General features: G+C 43.0%; 1 protein-coding gene across 1 annotated transcript in view; it reads left to right on the top strand.

Moving 5' to 3' along the window:
• The window catches only part of Gng12 (G protein subunit gamma 12), a 109,822-nt gene that overhangs the window by 37,444 nt on the left and 48,977 nt on the right, over positions 1 to 23,401 (top strand). The window contains exon 2 of the mRNA XM_027430228.2: positions 10,077 to 10,129. The gene's annotated coding sequence lies outside the window, so the exon portion shown is untranslated. The remainder of the gene's footprint in view (positions 1 to 10,076; positions 10,130 to 23,401) is intronic.

The raw sequence follows: 23,401 nt of genomic DNA, 5'->3' as shown, positions 1-23,401 counted from the left end.
GCAGGAGATATTAGCTTGAATAAAAACATGAACAAACTACCCAAAAGCTTTAATTCCTAAGTGGTTAGAAAGCAGCCATATTACAGACAGAACCGGTGGTGACAGACCATCATAGACAGGACCAAAGGTGAGAGAGGGTACCGCATCCCAGACAGGACCAACAGTGAGAAGGGGAACCAGCCACATCATAGACAGGACCAACAGTGAGCGAGGGTACCACATAAGTGCAGTAAACATTTTTTAAAAAGAATACTTTATTTTTAATGAAAGAATTCCTAAGTTTCATTTCTAAAAGCTCCAGAAGGATTATGCTTGAGAGGTGAGGGGCTGGAGAGATGGTTCAGTGGTTAAGAAAACTGGCTGCTTTTCCAAAGGACCCAGATTCAATCCCCAACATACATATGGCAGCTCACAACTTTGTGTAACTCCAGTTCCAGGGGACCCAACACCCTCCCACAGATACACATGCAGCAATGCACAGAATACCAATGCACAGAAAAATAAAAATCAGTAAGCCATTAAAAAGAAAGAAGGAAAAGAGAGATGAACCAGGTGGGCACTCAGGACACTGGCTCAGGAGTACTTCAAGTACAAGGCAAGCCTGAATTGCAAAGAGCCTGTCTTACAACAAACATAAAGGAGAAGGAAGGGCAGCTGGTGAGATGGTTCACCAAGTACAGTGCTTGCTGAATAAGCCTGACTGCCAGAGTTCCATAGGCACACTGTGGCATAGCCCCCAACACCACAACAATAATAAAATGTAAAAAAGAAAACAAATTTGAAAAAAAAAAAACATGGCAAGTAGATAGTTGGCAGTTAATCAGACTTGCTGAAGCTGTCTGATTGGACGGCCAACCCCCCCCCCCAAAAAAAAGGTGCAGTTGATGGGAGAAAGTAGTCTCTGTGGGGTTCCCTTCTCTACCATGCTGGGCAGAGAGTCAGCCAGGCAGCCCCAACCCCAAAGGATTGGAGACACTTGGGAAGGGTTTGCGCATGTTCCTAGGACTCCTGGGAGTTTTCTGGATGTTTTACAGCATTTCAGTGGCTCTTGGTCACAAGCTTTATAGAACCATGCAACAAGAGTAGTGGTGTAAGCCACTTGGCACTGAGATCAGAGACAGCAGGATTCAGAAATAACTGGAAGAAACTCTGCTACTAACCACAAATAGCACAAACAGGAGTGTAATGTTTAAAATGGCAAAGCCTAAAGGGCTTAAGAGACAGAAAGCTAAAGAACACCAAGAATTTAGAGTATAGCCAAGATGGTTTACATTGAACTCATGTCATTGCTCTGCAAGTCAACATGGCATTATTTATTATTTAAATTTATTTTTTACTTACTTTTGGGGAACACTTTTATACTGAGATCCAGTTCAATAGAAGATATTTCTGGCCAATTGAAAATACACACTTGGGAGGTACAAGACACTTCAGTGGGTAAAGTGCTTGCTGTACAATCATGAGAAGATGAGTTTCCAAACTAGTACAGGCCGGTGGATCCCAGAGCTGGCCGGCCAGTCTAACTGAATCAGTAAACTTTAGGTTTAAGCTGTAGAGTAATTAAGAAGACGCCTGTTTTTAGCATCTCAGATGACATGTATCTGTGCGCTCTCTCTCTCTCTCTCTCTCTCTCTCTCTCTCTCTCTCTCTCTCTCTCTCTCTCAGATGCACATGCACACACACATAAAATTTTTTATTGAATGCTTCGTTCGTTTCAGGCCCTGAGATACAGCATTGAGCAAACAGTCCCCTTTGCTCATAGAGTTTATTTCCAGTGAGAGAGATGCGTGTAAATCAATAGCTAGAAAGGAGAGCATCAGTCAGTAGTTACTTTGACACACACAGCAAAGCAATGTAAGGGATGAAGGAGGAGGGCCCTTGTGAAGAACCCAAGGAAACCAGACAGGCGGGTGAAGGTGTCTGCCTAAACTCCCAGTAGAAGGATGAGTAGATTTGAAGGCCTCAAGACTGGTGCTTGCTGGCAATATGTGAAGAGAAGCAGGGTCCTTGCTTCTCTATAGTGGGCTAGGCCAAAAGGGTCTGATGGTCAAGTGATGGTCTTCAGTGAGCATCTAAGGCTTCTGAGATTTCTGAGTAGGGGTAAAGTGGACAGCCCTTGCTTACTGTGTGGACACCAGACTGTGGAGTTAACAAACAAGAATGCGGCCCAGAATCTGGAGAGGACTGTTATGGTCATCTATACAGGAGAGGCTGGCTGCCCTAGAAAGATGAGAGTAGAAAGCTAAATAGATCCAGAAGGTATTTTGAAGGCAGGGGTAATAGAATTTGCTTATACTCTGAATGTAGAGTTTTACTTTACATTATTGGATATGAGGTAATAAAAAAAGGAGGTCATGCCTATGATCTAGCCCCCTGAAAGGATGAGGCAGGAGGATTGCAGTAAACTTGAGGTTAGCCTGGGCTGCATACCAAAACACTGTCTCAGAAAAAAATTCGAAGGGGGAACTAAGTTGTGTGAACAGAATGATTAATTTCAACACGAAATCTCACAGCCTGAATGTATGTGACAACTCCAATAAACCTGGAAGACTTAGATGGAAAAGTAATTTTAACATACATGACCAGTAATAATTGCCACTAAATTCCACCTTTTTTTTTAATTTCCTGAGGTTTTAAACCCTCCTTTCTTGAATAGCTTTAGGTCTTTCTTACATAATTGTTTTTAAGCATGTTGGACTTACCAACATTGTTTCATTAAGGGCTAACTGTTAGCTAGCATTGCTTTTTGTCAGAGAAAAGTATCAAGTCCCACATCCCCCTGCGTTCTTCTGACTCTTGCCAGAGAAGTGGGGCTGGATGGCATTTGCTAAGCTTCCTGTGTCGGTGCATTTGAACTAGCATTTAATACAAGCCATTGGCACACTGTGGCTTGAGAGCTTTCTGCATCTCCTGCTGGAAAGCCATGTAACCTGTTGTACATTTTACTCACTACCCTGTTGTATGGAAAGGGATATTCTTGGATAGTTCTGCTGCTTTAACAGTCCAGATATATCCTACATGTTGGACAGAGTCCTGGTCAACCCGAGCAGTGGGTTGAGTGCCTGGCTGTTAGTGGTTTCCTTGATCACCCTTGTCTTTAATAAGGTTTCAGTGTGCAGATGCTAGAGATTGTGGATTACTCCATTACTGCATGGTTTGCACTGTAGTTCACTCAATGTAGGCTCTGTATGACTAGCTAGTGTTTCTTAGGATGTAAGGCATCACTCCCATCCTGAACTCCTCACAGTAGACTCTTTGCAGCCCCTGGAGTACCTAAGAACTCCTTTCCTCTTCTCATTATTCCTGGTCACTCATCACACTATTTCCTCCTAGAATCTTCTCATGAGCATTATGGACTGGTGCAGGCACTCTCCTGTCCTTAGAAAGCTCCTTGTGCTTGCTGCAGTTAAGAGTTAAGCCATCACCACTGTCATGCGGCAGTGATTTACTGAAGTTTCTCACAGAGAAGGCTTGTAGTTTAGTTTTGTTTTATATTCCCAGGATCTTTCTGCCAGGCATAGATAACAGATATGCTTAGAAGAAGCAAGATGGTGGGAGATCCAACAAGCTATCCACTACTTGGGAGTGGATAACACTAGATCTTCTCTCAGAAGGGCTTATCCTCTCCGTCAGGCACTGCCATCCAGTTCATTTTTGTTTTAGTTTGTCCTTTAAAGCACTGGAGATTTTTGAGAATACACACACACACCAACCAAACCTGCCAAAGTGACATGAATATCAGCAGGGGTGGGTGGGGTGTAGACCCTGAACGCTTGTTATGGAGGATGGGAGCAGTATCTGTCTGAGTGTATACATAGACTGATACATTCTGTTGTAACAAGTATTTCATGAGATGTGACATCATCCCCACACTTGTGAAGATGAAAGGACGCACAGGCTCTACTCTATTCAGTTATGAATTTTAGGTGTTTTCCTTTTGTATGGTGCTCCAGATTCTTTTGTTCTCTTGTCAGTTAATGTTAATTGCCTCCCATGAATTTTAGGAAACAGATGTTCCACATTTCTGTGAGTTCTTTCTAAATACTAACCAAGATTTGTGAGATATGCAGATATGCATACACACAGAACTTTTAAAGAATGAGGTAGATATGACTTGCAGATAAAAATACAAGATATAGGGGCTGGAGAGATGGCTCAGTGATTAAGAACACTGGCTGTTCTTCCAGAGGACACCGGTTCAATTCCCAGCACCCACATGGCAGCTTATAACTTTCTGTAACTACAGTTCCAGAGGATCTAACACCTTCATGCCAGTGCACATAAAATAAAGTTAAATAAATTATTTTTTAAAAATACAAGATATATTTACAGAAAGGCACGGGTTGGCACCAGGTTGTTAATATCTTGGGATGCTGTTTAATATAGCTTAGTATTGTTTAGCTAGTGCAGATTGGGTGTGAGGATGCTTCAAAAATTGTCTCATGGTAGGAGCTTTTTGCAGTGTATCGAAGAACATACAGTTAATGCAACCTACACTTAAATGTTTCCATTTTAACCAAATTCTGCTCTTTCTATTAACCATTGCCACTTAACTATATAGCATTGTTTTATTCCTTTGTAAAATACTGAATTAAAATTCTTAGGCACAGAGCAAGGTGCTAGACAGTGGGAAAATAGAACCACAAAAACAGCAGACCCTTGAAACCTTTCCCTCCCATTTAAGTACAGTGTGTTGTGAATTACAGCAGCTATATTATGAAGCCCTGTCTCAAAAAACAACAAACAAGAACAACAAAATTGCAAAAGTTTTTGGGAGTTATTTGTAGCATTATGTGTGTATATCTGTATCAACTGTTGATCATAAATTATAAAGATATTTATAGTTGTAAGAAAAACAGTAAGCTAGTACATGAATGAACAAAGAATATGAATATTATTATAAAACATTAATAAATGGGATATCTTTATTAAGAACTTTAGAAAAAAACAAAACAACATTAACAGTACCATTTTATCTATAAAACATTAAGATTTTAGGAATCCGTGCTGGAGAGATGGTTCAGTGGTTACAGTGCCTGTTCTTGCAGAGGATAGGGTTTCTGTTTCCAGCACCCTTGTGGCAGCCTACTACTGCCTGTAACTCCAATTCCAGGGACTGGACATGCTTTAGTGACCTCTGTGGGCTCCTGTGTGCAAGTGGTGCACATATATAAACACAGGCATACATATGCGCTTAAACCCCCCCCCCAGAAAAGCTTAGGTAACAGATGTTTGGAACTGTTCATTATTTTGGTGGTGTGTTAATAAAAGCTCCATTAGTGGAGAAGGGCTCACAAGCCCCACCCCTAACTGAGGAGATACTGACAGTGGCTAGCTTCTGCAGGAGGAAGAGCCAGGTTTTGTTAATGGTGTGTCAACCCCTGATAGGCCAGCCACGCTTCAGTGGATGGCCCTACACCCATGAGTCAGAGGACCTAGGTTTTGTTCCTGGCACCCACATGGTGGATCACAACCATTTATAACTTCAACTCCAGGACCCCCTTTCTCACCTCTGCAGGCACCAGGCATGCATGTGGTGCACATGCATACATGTGGGTAAAACACTCATATGTAACATAAGATAAAGAAACTGTTACAAAGAACAGACTTTCGGTCTGCATATTAAGGATGGTGTCTCTCCAGAAGAGTTACTCTCAATGGATGGCTTAAGCCAGGCCTGGCAGCAAGGAGCCCATCTTAAGGTGGAACAGAGTGGGCTGGTTCACCACCCTGAGGACATGTTCTCACCCACCCACCCCTGTCTACATCATTGGCTAGTCTTAGTCATCTTACCTGCAGAGTGCATCCACTTCTGCCCCTCCTGTCACCATTCTAGGCCAGGGCACCATCATTCCTCACCTGAGTAACCAAATGGCTTTAGAATTGGTTGCCTTTCACCCACTGTTGCTCCATATAGCTGCAAAAGAGAAGCAGCTGAACTCTTCCGTAAGCATGACAGCCTCTGCTCTTGCCAAAGTGTTTGCTTGAAACTGACTTTTTACGTTGTCTGCGCATTATTACCCTGTACAGGTCTTACATCAGCAATGCCATTTACTTGATAGACACCACTTACCTTGTTCATGCTGCATCCCTAGTGCCTACAACTAGGCCCAGCACATTATTTGCTTTGTAAACCTCCCAGTAAAGAGTTGAGATAGCAAAAATCAAAATACAGATGCATAATTTGGTCATGAGTGTTGGATGCCTCTGATGCTCATATTCTTGAAAAGGTAGTACTTCAGGTGGGCATTAGAGCTAACTGCATTTGTCTGTGAGTGTTGCATTGGGCCACATTCCTGGTGCAGTCTTTGGGATAAGCTAGTAAAAGCTCCTTCTCCCTATAGGTCTTTACCATGTCTCTGATCCTGAAGAGGACCATGTCCTTGTACAAAGTTCCTTTTTGTGGCCATCCAGAAGTATAGAAAGATGCTGTAAAACTCTGGGCCATTTCCTGGCAAGCAAGGAAACTTCATCATAGTCTCTCTTCTCCAGCCAAAACCATTGTATGCTACATAGGCAGAAGGCCCAAATGTTGGGCCAGGGAAGTAGCTCAATTGGTAAACTACTTGCTTTGCAAGTATGAGAACTGAGGTCAACCAAAGGCACCCATGTTCAAGAGCTGGCTCTAGCAGCACACAGTAATCCAAGTGCTGCACAGAGGGTAACAGCAAGGCCCTGCTGGCTGGCCCACCTGGCCTTCATGTAGAATTCTAGGTCAGAGAGAGACTCTGTCTCACAAACAGGTGGACAGTGCCTGAGGAATGACACCCAAGCTGCTCTTTGGCCTGCAGACACACACATGCACTCATGATCCATGTGCAAAGTAGAATCAAACAGAGGAACCCCTTAGAGATATGGTTAAGTCAGTGAAACTCTAGTTGCTTATGTTCCCTCATGTACTGGAATAGGCCTAGGAGGTATTGCTGCCTTGGCTGGATTTAAAAGATAAAGGGAAAGCTTGCTTTGTTAATGTGCCCCATCCTTGCAGTGCTGCTTTTCCATATGTCTTTATTGAGCACCTACTATATACTGAATATCTTTTGAGGTCTTAGAGACATACAAATGTGGTATAAAGGTGGTTCTCACCCTTCCAGGGTTCTGTAGGGAGACCACCCCATCACCAACTAAAACCCAAGAGCTCCCTGTGACAGTAGGTGTTAGGGTAGTGAGAAGAAGACAGTGGAACCATGTGGGGAGAGATACAGTAAGGTTGTTAGAATGAAGGCTCTGGAAGCAGATTGTCCGGCTTCACCATCTTGTGCAGTTACCAACAAGCCTTGTGACCTTAGGCTACTGACTTAGTTATGCTTGTTTACTTACCTGCTAACTGGGGCAATAAAGGGTGACTCAAAAGAATTACAAACAGTATTAAAGCTTGTGGGGCATTGGTACCTGGCTCCCTAAAGACCAGCTCTTACTGTTATCAGTTGTTTCCTGGGCATTTGTTGGCTGAATTGAACAAATGCTGCTGCCATGGCAGCCACAGTTAGCGCTGGGTTGGTTGGCAGGGAAGTCTGGGTGACTAAAGTACAGCATACCCATGAGGAATGGTAGGAATGAGATAAGGGGGAGGTTGGGTGAGTCTTCTTGCAGGTTTGGAGCCCAATGTGTGACGCCGGTGCAGCCTTAGCCTGCAGGTTCTGCAGTGTCATGGATGAGCTGGCCAATTTATCCTGTGGGTCTAAGTTTCTTCACTGAATGTGATTTCTGCCCTTGCATTAATAAAAGGATGTGGGATTTTGTTTTGTTTTTTTGTTTTGCTTTGTTTTCTATTTGGAACTTTCTGTTTTCTCTTCTTTCTGCCTTAACTCCCTACTGCTGCTAAAACAGATACATAGATACATAGTTGTGACTTTTTGGAGAATGACGGAAGTGATGGGCCTTAAGACAGATAACAGAGACAAGGGGTTCTGTAGATCTCATATGATCCTCCCTCCCTTCTCTCCCTTCTTCCCCCTCCTTCCCATCCCCCCTTCCCTCCTCCTCATCCAAACAGATGCCAGACTCATTGCACTATACTTGACTCCAGGCCTGCTTGTGGTTTTCATGTTCCCATGTCAAATTGTTTTTAATTTTCAAGCATGAAGTAACTCTCCCATCTGCCATGACTGTTGTTGTCTAACCGTGTTATCATGAGAGCTGGTTTTCATAGTTGGTGGTTGTTATTAAAATGCAATGTTGAGATGTTCAGGTTTAATTGAGAGCAGCATTGCTACCAGTGTGGGCTCTGGAGGCAGACCCTGCCACCCTCTTAAAGCCTGGGTAAGTCAGGTACTCTTGCTGTGCTTCAGTTACATGTATGTACATGTTACAGTATGTAACAGTTGCCATGCTACATACTTCCCACAGAAAGTTACCTTGAGGATTAGGTGAGGTAAAAGGAGCAAGGTCAGGTCCTGCAGGCCCCTGATTGGTGCTGTGTAATCCTTGCTGCAACTGACTTCTATTAAAATGAGGCAGTGATAGGTTTTCTTGAGAAGGAAATAGTGACTGCTCTCTCCACTTTGGCAACTGAGGAAATGTCTCAATGGATAAAAAAGTCTTGGCTGCCCAAGCTTGAGGACCGGAATTCAGGTTGCCAGCACCACATAGAAACATAGTTCAACAGCACACCATCTGTTACCCTAGTTTTATGGGCAAAGACAAGCAGATCCCAAGGGCTCACTGGCCAGACAGTCTAGCTGAAAGTGTAAGCTTAAGCTTTAGTGAGAGACCTCATCTCAATAAAGTATGGTGAAGGTGCTGGAGCGGTGGCACAGAGGTTAAAGAGCATTTGCTGCTCCTGAAGAGAATGTGTGGTACATATAGATGTGGTCAGAACACTCAAATGTCGAAATGAATTACTAAAATAGGATGGAGAGCAATAGAGGAGGCATCTCACATCAACCGCTAATCTCAACACATGTATACATGGGCGTGCCTCATACCCATATGCATTCATGTGCATACATACATCATACATTGATATGTGTGTGTGTGTATATGTATGTATACACACATACACACATACACACACACATACACACATACACACACACATACACACACACACATACACACATACACACACACACACACACACACACACACACACACACACACACACACACACTCACTCTTCATTTCAGTTTATTTGCTTTGTAGCTTGGTTTCACTGAAAGCCAGGCACCTCTTTCTCCATGTGTTCTGTTCTGTGTGCAGCCACTGGCTGTTATGAACTCACATTGTGACTGTTCTGAGCTGAGAGGTACTGGGTCTTGATGACTTAATCTTGAAAATAGAGCAGGGGAAGAATTGAACAGCTGCAGGGTCCAAGGGCACAATGAAACAGACCTAAGGTGAGGAAGTAGAAGCTGCAAACACACAGACTCAGATGAGTAATTTGTAGGAAAGATTTGAGCTGTTATTGTTACAAAGTAACTGTGGGGTAAGAGGTTAACCAGCTCTGCTGGGGGACCATTTTTTCTGTTTATGTAATTATTTCATAATGTCTTCTATAACATCAAATATATAAAATATCTTTAATTTTTATATGGACTTCATTTTGCAATTGTATTTTTAACCTTCCAAATCTCTTGTGAAGACTTTAATCCATTTCTTTTTGCTCTTGCTGTAGCGTGTATTGTATTTCTCTTGGGGCTTGCCATCATCAGTAAAGCAAGGTTTTATTATTTATGTGCTGAGGTGACTATATTAGAAAGCCTGCCACATCCCTCCTACTGTCCTTCAAGTTAGGCTTAATCCTGGCGTAAGGGGGCTGAGGGACCAGAGCAGGAGTGGCAACTGAAGAGGCTTTTGCTCACTTGGAGAGTTTGGATGAAAACGCTACCATTTATAGTTATGCTGGCCTCAGCCTTCCAGCCACTCTCTGAAGCAGATGAGAGAATGCCTTCTATTCAGGAAGTTGAAGTATGTAGGCAAAAAATCACTCCCTATGCTAATGGGAGCCAGGAACATTAGCTTTGCTAATCTTTAACTAAAAGAATAAATACTTAGCATTACAAAGTCACTGGGATGAAACCCTACCTTTTCCACATGTGATTTACTTCTGGAATGTGTATTTAATTCTCTTTCAGATTCACTCCACCATTTAAAACCTGGAGACATTGGACCACACAAAACCTTGCTGGTAAGGTCTCATTCATTCATTACTCAAAGTGGCTGTGTGACATTACTTTTGAAATGCAGGACATACTTTAAGTCAAATGCATCCTGAAACATGACCGAATATTTATTTGCACATTTTTTCTCTGAATGATTTATGAATTTTCCATGCCTTAAAAAAAGTTTTTATCTAAGAATTGAGGCAAGGAATAGACTTGTGACTGCATGCCAGATGCTATTAAAATAAATACTTCTGTATAATGAAACCGTTTCCAGGCCCATGTTAATGTTCTTCCTGTTTCATGTAGTATCCAAAACAACAAAATGTTCCTTGGCTGAGTAATTTGCCTTGAAGTATGTTGTAGTAGAAACGGATACACAGCCACAGCACACTGGGCTGTAATCTCTTTAGTCCCTTTTTAGTTTTTCATTATGTGTTTGCATGTGTTGTCTATGTGGAGGTATGTGCACATGAGTGCCACTTCCTGCAGAGGCCAGAAGAGGGCATTGTGTCTTCTAGAACTGTAGTTGCAGATAGTTGTGTTGGTGACTGAGCTGGGTCCTCAGATCCTCTGCAAGAGCAGCCAGTACTCTTAACCATGGAGCCATCTCTCCAGCCCCAGGTTACATACTTAGTGCTTTGTATTTGTTCTCCTCTATCCTTAGTGTGACTACTGACTATTGTACTGACAGTAACTCAGTGGTAGAAATCTTTTGTGTTGTTTTTAGGTTTGTTTTTTTTTTTTTTTTAACTGACAAGCATCTGAGGATTAATATGGTATCACTTCCTGGTCTTGCAGCTGTAGTCTGTTTGTGGTGTTAGCTTTTGCTCTATATTAAGCCACCCCAAATTTACTCCTCAAATAGCAGTTGTTTATGTATCTTCAAAATCTGTAGAGGGGGGAGTGTTGGGCTCTGCTCAGTTATATGATTCTTCTAGTTGGAACTGAGACTATTCATGAGTGAAATCCAGGTGAATGGGGCTTTGTTTCTGGCAGTCACATGGCTATTGACTGAGTGTTTATAATGCCTGAATCATGGATAGATGCCACATTAGGTGTCCTTCAAGATGTCCTTGCTCTGATCACAAACTATCCCTATCTCTTTGACTCTCCATCACACCAGCCCAGGCATCTCTTTCTGGCTTCTGTGCTCCTACTTCCTAAGCCCCATCCTCTCTTGCTCAATCCTTACTATTCTCTTTATTCGTTGTGTGTGGTATTTGTGTTCAAGCCAGAAGTCAGCCGTAGGTATCATTCCTCAAGAGCCATTGACCCTGTGTTTTGCTTTTTTTTTTTTTTTCCCTTTCTTCTCCCTGGGACCTTTAGATAGCCAGTTAGGCTAGCCTACCTAGTTAGCAAACCCAAGGGTCTGACTATCTCTACATCTCCAGCATTGGGATTACAAGCCCAAGCCACCACAGTGATGTTTTACATGGTTGCTAAGGGTTGAATATAGGTCATCAAGCCCACACAGCAAGCATTTTATCTACTGAGCCATTTCCTCAGCCCCTATGCCTTTTATTTTTGTCAGACTAATCTGTTCACCATCACATAAGGCATCTTATTTCATTCTGCTTCCCCCTTCTCTACCTCAAGAGTCTTGTGGGTGTGGGGGGGGTGTGTCTGTAAGGGTCAGTGGAATTCTGCTTTATTTTTGCCATCTGTGATCTCCCCTACTCCAGCCCTCTTTTTTCACCTTGCCTACTCTACCCTTTTTGATGCTTTGCTAGCTCTTGGAAAACAGACATTTCCATGTGTCTTCCTTTTGATCCGGCAGCACAAGCAGAAAGTATGAGAGATGCTTAGTTAAGATACTTTGAAAGCCCAGCGCAGCACGCATTCGTGCCCCCCTGCATCCCAGCTCATCAGAGTCACAGTGGGCACCTGCTGCAGCACAGGCTCTTCTTGCTTTCTTACATCAGGCCTGGGGACGACCACAGGCAGCAAGTGGTGCTTCGCAGCTGGCAACCACTTGCTAGTGCAAGAACAAGAAACTTGGGTGAAGGTTGGGCCTAAGCACAGCTCTAGCAGCTTCCTAATAAAAGCCACCTTATGAGCTGCAGTTTCCCTTTCTGGAAAGGGGGATGATACGTAACTCAAAACTTACTGGAAATCAGAAAAAAAAAAAAAAGATTTTGTGTAAAAATGCTGTGTAGACCATAAAATAGAGCTGAAGAACCTTGGTTGCTTGTGGATCTCTGTCTAAGTAGTTTAAAGAGGGAAGTTCCGTACATAGTACTGGTAGAGGACCAGGCAGTGGGAAAGGGAGTCGAAATGGTGGGAGTCGTCAGTGGTGCTAATTAGAGTCTGCTGTTCATTGGGTGAAGACCGTGTGCCAGGCACCGTACGGCCTGCGTGCATACAGACTGCCTGGAACATTCCCACCCATTTGCAGAGCCATCTTTTTCTCTTGGAACAGTCTGTCACTGTTTAGCTCCAGCTGAACTGAAACTCAAAAAGTCGTATTTTTTCTTTGCCATTGTGAATTTTTATTTATTTTCTTTTATGCTCTTCAAAATACCTCATTAGATGTACCTGCCCCTGGCAAAGGTGTGGTGTTAAAGTTAGCAACCATTGACAGCTAGACTTTCTATAAGAATTTCATTCAAAGAAGTGATTTTTTTCCATTTTTTTATTGAGTTATACATTTTCCTCACTTCCCTTCCACCCTTTTCTTTTGCCCCCCCCCCCATGATCCCAATTTACTCAGGAGATCTTGTCTTTTTCCCCTTCCTATGTAGATCCATGTATGTCTCTCTTAGGGGCCTCTTACCTCACTCAGGATGGCCTTTTCTAGTTCTGTCCGTTTGCCTGAAATTTTCAAGATGTCATTGTCTTTTTCCACTGAGTAGTACTCCATTGTGCAAATGTACCACATTTTCCTTATCCATTCTTCAGTTGAGGGGCATCTAGGTTGCTTCCAGGTTGTGGCTATTATGAATAATGCTACTATGAACATAGTTGAGCAGATGTCCTTGGGATGTGAGTGTGCATCCTTTGGATATATGCATAAAAGTGATATCGCTGGGTCTTGGGGTAGATTGATTCCCAGTTTTCAGAGAAACCGCCATACTGATTTCCAAAGCAGCTGTACAAGTTCACACTCTCACCAGCAATGGAGGAGTACCCCCTTACTCAGAGAATTGATTTTAATTCAGTCAAGATTGGTACCAGAAAGGAGCCCATAATTCCACAGGGATTGGTCTCCACATCGAAGGAATTTTCCTTTCGGACTTTATTTTCCCTTAAATCCGGTTTACTGGTTACAATTGTTCTGCCATTAATCATCAGAACTCCAACTTAAACTAGGTTGTTGACTTACGTGACTGTCAATTTTGTCCTGCATGCGCTTTAGGCACAGTTGTGTTGAGGGACTCCAAGGCCTTCGTCCAGCCATACAGACTCTCTCTCTCCTGTGCTTCTCCTGCTGCCTTACCTCCATCAGCTTCATTCTCAGCCATGCACCACTCTCCATATCTGCTCCATGGGGGCAGATGTAGCCATCAGCACGAGTCACCATTCTTGCAGCAGATCTTAACAAGGGTAACTCTTCTGCTGTACTTCTAATAGTAGTACCAAGGAGGTATTTTGACTGGCCTGGTTTGAATGGCCTGTTGGAATCAGCATGATTAAAAGTGGGTAGTAGACAGCAAGCAGTATCTCTGTGACCACACTGTTCATACATCCATGACCAAAGGCAGGTCTACCAATACCAAATGTGGTAGGTTCTCTAAGAAGGAAAAAAAAATTAAAGAAATAAAAGTGTTCCCAGCAGGTAGGATGGGGAAAGAAGATGCCAGGCAGACAAAAATCTCTAAGTACTAAAATGATCTGATGTAGAAATTTACTAATTTGGAATCAATTAAACTTGAAAGGTTAGAAATTAGATACAGCTTTGGTGACACTGCTACTGGTTTCAAGTTTGGTGTCATGATCCAGGCTACCAGAAGTGAGCATATGGCAAGGATAAGAGTGGGTGGCCTTACCTATGGGCTTGGTGGAAAGCTCCTGGATTGAGAATGTCAAGTTGCATCCCAAGGACTTATAGAGTAGTTGGTACCTGGAGGCGATAGTTGAGCTTCAGAGGATCTGCAGACCTTCCGTAAATGATTTGCAGACTCCTGTGTGTGAGGGATCATGCGTTCCATTATTCTCTCATTGGACCCAGCTGATAAACCATTGTTTGACTTAACTGTGACTGTTTTAGATTTGGCTAGTTAAGTGTCTGGCATTATTCTCGGTTCTTAGCTCACCTATCAAGTATAGTGTCCATTGTAAACATGGCTGCTTGTGGAACAGAGAGTGATGTCAGTGGCTGAGCATTTTGCCTTAAATTATAAGAGATTTTCAGCTTTATAAAGTTTTCACAGTCATAGCTGCCATTTACCTAAGGCCAGGTTCCTTTAGATACTTTATGTGCATTATCTGAACTGCATATTTATGCACATGACTAACTCTGAGAACCTTAAATCTGTCACAGTTCATCCTGCTGGGATGAGCACCTTCCAGCTGCCACTCTGGAAGCACAGGACACGGACTCTTTCTTCTCTCCTGCATTTGCTCTTGTAGGCCCCATCTCCACCTTTCCACCTACAGGTGGTAGGATCAGAATCCCAGCATTGGAAGACACTGCTAAAATCATGTGGTTCATTGCTTTAACACTCTGCTCCAGACATGCACACTCTACATAGACCTGCTCAGCTGAGAGAATAAAACAATTTAAACTCTCAGTTTGGTACATGATCTGACCACTCTACTTGCTTTCCTGTGTGATCCTAGGCAAGCTATTTGCCTCTGAGCTAGTTTCCTTATCTGACACTGACCTGTCTTATGGAATTGTTAAAGGGGCTAAGTGAGTTTCATACCTCACCCCTAACACACATACAGACACATGTACATGCGCGCACACATACACACACCTATGCACTCAATCGTTTAGAAAATTGCAATACTCTCTAGGGAAGGTCACCTGCTCTTCCAGCTGCTTAGCTTAGTGTCTCTTTGGATGTCACAGGAGGGAGAACACACTATCACACCTGGCTTGAACCTAAGGGTTGTGTTATATTAACTTTTCTTGGGAAGATGTGAACAAATGTCTGTTCACCCCAGATAGGGCTGTGACAACAACAACTCTGTGTGTGTGTGTGTGTGTGTGTGTGTGTGTGTGTGTGTGTGTGTGTCCACCAAAATCCAACTTGGCAAACCAGTGAGTTTACTGGACTTATTTACAGAGCGTGGGGGAGGCACTGCTGTCGGGATCATGATTATTCTGAATGTCCCGTACCAGAAACAGACAAAACATTTGTGTCTTTTACAGTGTCAGAAGTTCTTGAATAATAATAAATTCACAGGGTGTGGTGGCTTCAATGGGCAAACTCTTGACTCTTTTATTCCAGTCTTATTTACTACTAATACTAATTCTCAAGTCATACACTACAGATCACACAGTAAATATCTCTGTGTACAAGCATATATGTAGGCTATAGAGAGACTACAAAAGATTGAAGAGGCTTTGGAAGCCAAAGCTGGGAAACTGACAGGGATACACAAGTCTCTGTTGATAAGATAACCAAATCAAACTAAGATGCAAAGAAGCTGCAGCAGCAGCACTTTGAGTGTCAGGGGTTGGATTAAAGTAAAGGACCAAGGTCAGACAGCCTCACAGGAGGATGACCAAGGGCAGGGGGAGAAGGTTGTGACAGAAGTGGGGACCAAGTCAAGCTGCATGAGCAGCCTGGAGTCCTCTGCCTGTTGGTCCTTTGATGCAAATATCAGGTGTCAGATAATAGTTCAGTGGGGGCTATTGTTATTAACACTGCTGAGCACCCATCTTTGGTATCCAGATTGAGGGTTCTTTCTTTGGTCTGGTATATCTGCTAAGTGTCTGGGCCCATTTTTTCTCAGTAAGATTTAAGTATGCCCATGGATGCCTGTACTCTCCATTTACTCTGATAAATTTATAGGGTAGCACCTCCTCTACTCCCAGGAATAAGTTGTGTGTCAGTGGGCTGCTGGCCACATGGTGCTGCTCTTGTGTCCACTCAGGTACAGAATCATCTTCAATCCTCAAAATAGAGTGAAAGCTGCTTAATAAAACAGTCTCTGGGGCAGGGTCCATTGAAAACCCTTTTATACAGTGTGAGTAACGTAGAACAGAACAGAATCTAGACAGCAGGTGAGCCCAAACAGCCGTATCACTGAAAATCCCGCCTCACCATGGATACCCGCCTCAGGCAGGCCCTCTTTTAGACAACCTTCCACTTCTGTATACTCCAGCATCTCTCAAGATCCTTTGTACCTGGGAATGTGAGGTACAGGAAGGAAGATGTTGTGACCTATTTTTCTACTAGGACAGGGTCAGTAGCTGAATTACCAGTACCATAGATCTAGCTGCCACTGTTTTGTTTTGCTGATTAGTGGTTCTTGGTACCCTGTTATAAGCTGAATATGTTATGCCTGGAGGAACAAAAGCCACACTACAGCAGGCTAATGGAGAAAGGTGATCTCTAGTGATGTCTTGTGAGGCTTTGTCCAGGACTCCCCAGTGAACCTCTCTGTGCCTTCCATGAGCCTGCAGCATCCTCCTTCACAGATTCTGGTTTCCAGTCCCCTTATTATCTGTTGTAAGGGACACCCAGGCTGCCTTCTTGCTTGTTTGTGTTCCTAACTTGTATTGAGGAGAGGACATTTGGTTCCCTTGGGTAGATGTTACACTGTCTTCCTGGGATTCTGGCAGAGGCTACCTTTAAAACCTGCCTTTCTGAACTTGAATCAAATGGCCAACCTTGTCCCAACAACTTTGGGGTGGTAGAAATCGGAACATTTTCAAGGAATCTTCCTCCAATAGTGTTGTCTATTTCCAGTGCCCTGTCCGATTTATTCCCTTGTTATGGCCCTAGAACTGGCTAGGTTGACTTCTTAGAAATTTCCATGTTATGGTCTATCCACCCCTTCCTTTGGAATTTCTTATCTGTCACCGCTTGATGCCTCAGTGGAAAACTTTCCACTAGAGCATCTTGTTATATTAACTCAGCTCCTGATCCAAGACAGGAAAACTCTCTCAAGAAACCTAAAAGGGGATCTTTTACCCCATCCTGCCTTTCCAGGTAAAATAGCCAGGAGGGAGGGAGGGAGAGAGGGATGGGGAGAGAAAGAGAGATTGTGTGTGTGTGTGTGTGTGTGTGTGTGTGTGTGTGTGTGTGTGTGTGTGAGCACCATGAGATGAGATACCCTATCTGTGCAGGAGTATTCCTAAGTGAGTCTCAGGCACCCTGTTCTCAGTGACCACATAGAAGCTTTTGACCAATGTCCCTGGGTAAGTTTCACTGCCCTCATACACTTGACATAACCCTGCAGTAAGCTAGTGCTTCTGTGGAAACAGCTCTGTCACCATGTCTCATGCTCAGAATCCTGACAGTTTCTCTTGATCAGAGAGCTGATTTGCTGCACATCATGGGGGTGTTTTGATGAGGGCCCTGTGCAGAGTTTATGAGTTCCACAAAAACAAGCCTTGTGGAATGTTCCACCTCTTCACTCAAAAAAGAGACCACCCCTTTTTTTAACTTCAGAAACAGTTTTCCCTACCTTTTTCATCAGCTTACAAAATAGTGGAGTTCATTGTATCTCTCATATATTTATTATGCTTTGTCCATATTTACCCCGTCACTCTACTTTATTCTCTTTCTTCTTCCCACTGGTCTCCTTCATGACTTCAAATATCATTCTTAGGAGTGAGCAACCAAAGCACTGGGGACTGAGCCTTGAATCTGTGACCCTTAGCTTCTTCAGTATTGGGATCACAGTTTGGTACCCCCCTCCTACAATGAAGGGAGCACTTCAGTCCAGTAAGTGACACATGTTACTAAAGTTTTGGGGTCAGCTGAATTTGGAGTCCCAATGATCTAGCAATATATTAAATGCATTGGGAACGGATTCCTCCTGTAAGGCTGAGCATCATAGTGTTCTAAGTGTGAATCATGCATTAACTGGCTGTTGACAAAGGTGACACAGGATGTAGTTCTCCACCTCCCTCCCAGAGACCCACATGGGCCTCGTGTCCAGGTGATTCTGGGAGTCAGGAGCTCAGAAAGAAGAAATGAAGTCCTCCCGAACTGTTTGCCTTCTTCTCTTAGCCTGAAAACCAATGGTGGTGTGGTTTCCACATGACCATTTGAAGACCCAGGTAACGACATGAAATAATTCACACTCTTAGCTAAAATAGGCTGTTTATGCATGTGTCCATTACTTTTCTGGTGCCATGTTAAAACACCAACTCATTGAAGGAAGAGTTGATTTCGGGTTTACACTTGTAGAGTAATAAGAGTCCATGATGGCAGGGCAGAGGTAGCAGGAGACTGGGGTAATCTCTGAAAGGTCACATCTCCAGTCCCCAGCTGGAAACAGTGAGTGCCAACTCAATGCTGCCTTTCAAAGCCTCAAAGCCCACCCCCAGTGACACACCTCCTCCAAGGAGGCTGCACTTCCTACTCCTTCTCAAACCGCCACCAAATGGAGACCAAGGATTCAACATACAAATATTTGGTTCTCATTCAGCCACCACACAGTACACCTTTTGAAGCAGGAAGGAGGATGCTGGACAAAGAGGCTATGGGTTTGTGTTTTCTTCTGTTACTGATAACACTTGAACAGTGATGTGGCCTTGCTGAGTCTCAGTTGCTTCATCTGTGAGTGGAATAATAAGTGCATAAAATATGATCTCCACTAGAGGAAGCCCTGCACATGATGAGCTCAGTGCGGTTTCCATCTTGGTAGTCGGTAGTTAGTGTTCCGCAAACAGTAGTATTGGCATGTGGCCAGTAAGACAATTTTGAAAACTTCTGAAGTCATTTTTAAAGCAGCCTACTTCAGATTGTTTCTTTAAATCAAACAGGAATTGAGAGTAACCTAAAATATGTATGTGGTTTAAAAAAAAACAAAAACAAATAAACCTGTCTTGGGCTGTATTGATGGCTCAATAGATTAAGGTACTTGCTGCCAAAACTGGTAACCTAAGTTCTTTCACCAGAGCCCACGTAGAAGGTGAGAACTGATTCTTGAACATTGTCCTTTGACCTCCACACAGGTACCATGATAAGCTACACACAGTCACATAGATAAATGTTATTATAGTGTGAATACTAAGTGCTGAGGTAGTAAGGCTTCCCTTCCTAGCAAGGCTTACATGTGAATAATAGTGTCCGGTGTCATGGAAAGGATAAGCAGAACTGTTCAGTGCTTAGAACAGTCATGGCTCACCCGAGCACTCCAGTCGTGGTGGCCATTGTTTTCCATCACAGTATCAGCTCCATTTTGTAGACAAGCATTTGAAGAATGCTTTATTCCCTGTGATAAACAACAAACAGCATCATGAAGACACCTTTATATGTAAGAAGTTGCTGTCGGTTTTGTTTGAGAAACATTTGGTAGTTGAGAAGCTTGTGGTCACCAAACTAGTACATGTAAAAAGCAGTTGCATTGACCTAACTAAACAGCTCTCTCTTTTTTTAGACCTCATTTCACTGTTAAAATTTGAGAAAGTGACCAGGTGGTGGTGGCGCACTCCATTAATCCCAGTGAAGGCAGAGGTAGTCGGATCTCTGTGAGTTCAAGACCAGACTGGTTTACAAGAGCTCATTCCAGAACAGCCTCAGAGCTACACAGGGGAACCCTGTCTTCAACAACCCAAACAACAAACCAAAAAAAAAAAAAAAAAAAATTGAGAAAGTGATTTTGCTACCAGGAGAATTATTTATATAATTTGCAAGGATTAGGAAAATACATATTTACAGCTATATTTAGCTAACTGCTGTAAGTTCAGATGTTTATTTTACTTTCTTTCAACAGATGCCAACTAAAGGAAACTGCATAGAGAATGTGACTGCTCTTGGGAGGAAAAGGGGAGGCAGCAGGGCCTGGGATGATGGGATGACATGTACACACAGGGACTGATGACTGGTCAGGCAGGTGTGAGAGATGCACCAGAGCAGAGATGGACTCAGCAAGAAGGTGCCTGTTCCCATGGCAGGCACTCACTTCAGCAGCCTGTCTCTAGGGTTGTCAAAAGTAGAAGGAGCTGCAGCCCCATTATCCTGTCTTCCTCACCGAGTGTCAATGCTGTGTCAGGTACAGGGAGTGTAGAGAATGAGGGCAGCATTATTTTGGGCTGAGCTAATTTTGTAGTTTGTGTTTTGTAACACATGCCTGTGCACTCTTGGTGAGTGAATAACCAGATGAGCAAGAAACCCATGCCTGTGCTGGTCTTGACAACGCCTTTTGAGCTATAATTGTCTTTATATGGAAGGAGAAATATGGCCAGTCAGTTGGGAACAGGGAAGCAGTGGATGGGTTCGTGGCAACGAGCAGACCACTTTAAGTGGTTGGTTAGCAAATGTTTAATGAGTATCCACCTTACACTTGAGGCTGTGGGACTTTCCAAGCTTCTCAGTCTACTCTGAGTGGCCTTAGAGAAACAAGGCTTATAGGAATCCCTGGTCTGCATATTTCCCGATCAGCAGGGCCCACCAAGAGCTAACTGTGGTTTATGGTTATAAGTCTCAGGTCTTATTCTAGCAGCAACCACTCCCATCCCTGTAGCTTATGTGACCTGACGATTTTTCATTGTTTGATTGTTTCTTTGTTTTTGATACTGGGTCTGCTCTGTAGACCAGACTGTCCTCAAACTTGGAATGATCCTCTGCCCCTGCCTTCCATCTCCTGACGACCATGTTGTCATCTGCATCCCCCAAGTGAAGGATACCGTGATGGTGTTTATACATATGAGATGGCTTTCTTTTCTTTTTCCTTAAGGCTCCTTTCTTCAGAACACCGAGGTGCACTTCAGTGTTGGAGGGCATGGCGCTGTTAAGGGGTGATGGAGTATTTACATCACATCACTTGTTTGTTTGGGACTGTTTTCCTTAAAAGAACACACACACACAACACACACATACACACACACACACAATAAGTTATTGGTCATTTTAAAACATTTGGCAGAGGCATCTAATAATTACGGATAAAATTCTCACACATTTTGTCTTTAATTTTCCATCCAATGTCATTTTTATGTAAGAAGAAGATGACAGCCTCATCTGTTTCCTTTTTTGCCTCGGGGCTCTAAATACCCAACAGGCTTCAGCTGAAACAAGTCAATGGGATGTGTTTATCCCAAGACATATTCTTAGGGGACCCCTTTCTTTTCTTGCCTGTCCCTCCTCTGAGAACATCTTGAGGTGACTTTGGGTCCTGGGAAGCTGAATTCCCACTGAACTAATGAGTCCCCAGTTCTGGCTGATCCCCTTTGTCAATTCCTATGGCCTTTGCCTCTGACCTTCCTTGCCACCCCTGTTACAGAAAGAGCACACACAGACACACACGCAGCCATTAGTGCCTTTTTCTCTAATAAACCACCATTAGAAATCCCCCATGAGCACTGTAGTTCTTTGTATTAAATGGTATGTACCTATGTGTAGTGTATACATATGTTCAAATACAGTTTTTGATTTTTGAGACAGAGCCTTGCTGAATATCAGGTTGCCCTTGAACTCAACCTGCTCATGCATTGACTTCCATACTAGGGTTATAGATATGCATCATCACACCTGGCCCCTTCCTGTATAGTTTAAATCATCTTTAGATTACTTTTACTGTCAGATGCAATGGAAGTCCTATATAAATGGCTTTATGCTATGTTGCTTGGGAAATAATGACCCCCCCCAAAGCCTGTAAATGTTCAGTAAAAACCCAGTCCCCCCCCCTTAAATAGTTTTGCTATACAATTGATTAGATCCACAGATGTGGCACTGCTGTGATGTAAGATGAAGCTAGTCATGCCTCAGAGGCCCCACCCTCTTCATCCTGGACTCCCAGCTACAGCTTTTCTGCTTATGTGTCTTTCTTGAAGACTGGACTCTTCCCGCTGGTTTGGAGTACTCCTGCCAGACGTTCAGAAATCTCACCTACCTGGTTTGTATTCCCTACCCCACTCTTATCACCACCTTTGTGTTGTGACTGGAGTACTTTATCCCATTCCAGAACACATGTGCAGAGTAGACACTTGGAAAATATGAACTAAATAAGTAAACAAGAGAACAGACAGATGTATTCAGGGCCATGAGAGGACAGGGATTTTTGTAGCCATACTTTAAGTTAAAAAGCCATTAAAACAGCATTGCACCTGGCATAGTGGCCCACACTTTCAGTCATAGCATTTAGGAGGCAGAGGCAGGTGGATCTCTGTGATTTCAAGGCCAGTCTGGTCTATAGTAGAGTTCCAGGACAGACAGAGCTACATAGTGAGACCCTGTCTTGAAAAAGCCAAAAAAAAAAAAAAAAAGTAAAACAACATTGCAATACTGCCTTTGTTTTTTTGTTTGTTTGTTTTTTGGTCCTCCTAATTAAAATTTATTTTATACCGTGTCAGTATTGAGGACTAAGAAAGTACCCTAAAACAGAATTCTTTGCCAGACTGCAAGGAATTTTTAAAACTTGTTAATAAAATGAAAAAATAGCCTTGAGCCAGGTATGATGGCACATGCATGTAATCTCAGCATTTGCTAGGTGAAAGGGTTTCAAGGCTAACCTTAGGTACCTCATGAGTTTAAGGCCAGCCTGGGCTAAGTTAGAAACAGTAGCAACAATAATTAGCAATCTTCATTCTTTTAAGAAAAGATAATGTTAATATAGATACTGTTAGAGAAAAGCCAATAGCTAAGTACTTGATATAGGATTCAGTTTAGAATTATAGAAAAAAATATAGCATACTTCAAGATTTTACAGGAAGGGCATGTTTATCTGAATGGAGTCTCCTGTGTCCTTAAAAGTAATGCATATTTTTGTCTGTAGTATCCCTACCAAAGGTACATACCTTGTATCTTATAAGAAACAAAATCTGGCAATTTCAAATTGTGGGACATTCTACTCTTAACAAATTGTCAAATACAAAGGAAGACTCAGGAGGTACCTTAATGTGGTGACTTCATTGAGAATGGCCCCCATAGGCTCATATATTTGAATATTTGGTTCCCAATTGGCAGTGTTCAGGAAAGATTAAGAGACATGGCCTTGTTGGCAGAGGTATGTCCCTGGGGAGTGGACCTCACAGTTTCAAAAGCCCACACCAGGCCTGCCTCCCTCCCCCATTTTTCTTCCTCTCCATCTCTTTTCCCTCCTTCCCTCCCCCTTTCTCTGTCCCTGCAACTTGCAGATGAGATGAGAGCTCTCAGCCACTGCTCTCACACCTTGCCTGTCTGCCTGCTGCCGTGTTCCTCACCATGATATTCACAGAGTTACTCTCT

This window comes from Cricetulus griseus, chromosome 8 (genome assembly GCF_003668045.3).
Source record: "Cricetulus griseus strain 17A/GY chromosome 8, alternate assembly CriGri-PICRH-1.0, whole genome shotgun sequence".
In the NCBI taxonomy this organism is placed as follows: Eukaryota; Metazoa; Chordata; class Mammalia; order Rodentia; family Cricetidae; genus Cricetulus; species Cricetulus griseus.
Note: the sequence above shows the minus strand (reverse complement) of the source record. Positions and strands in the feature narration are given on the sequence as shown.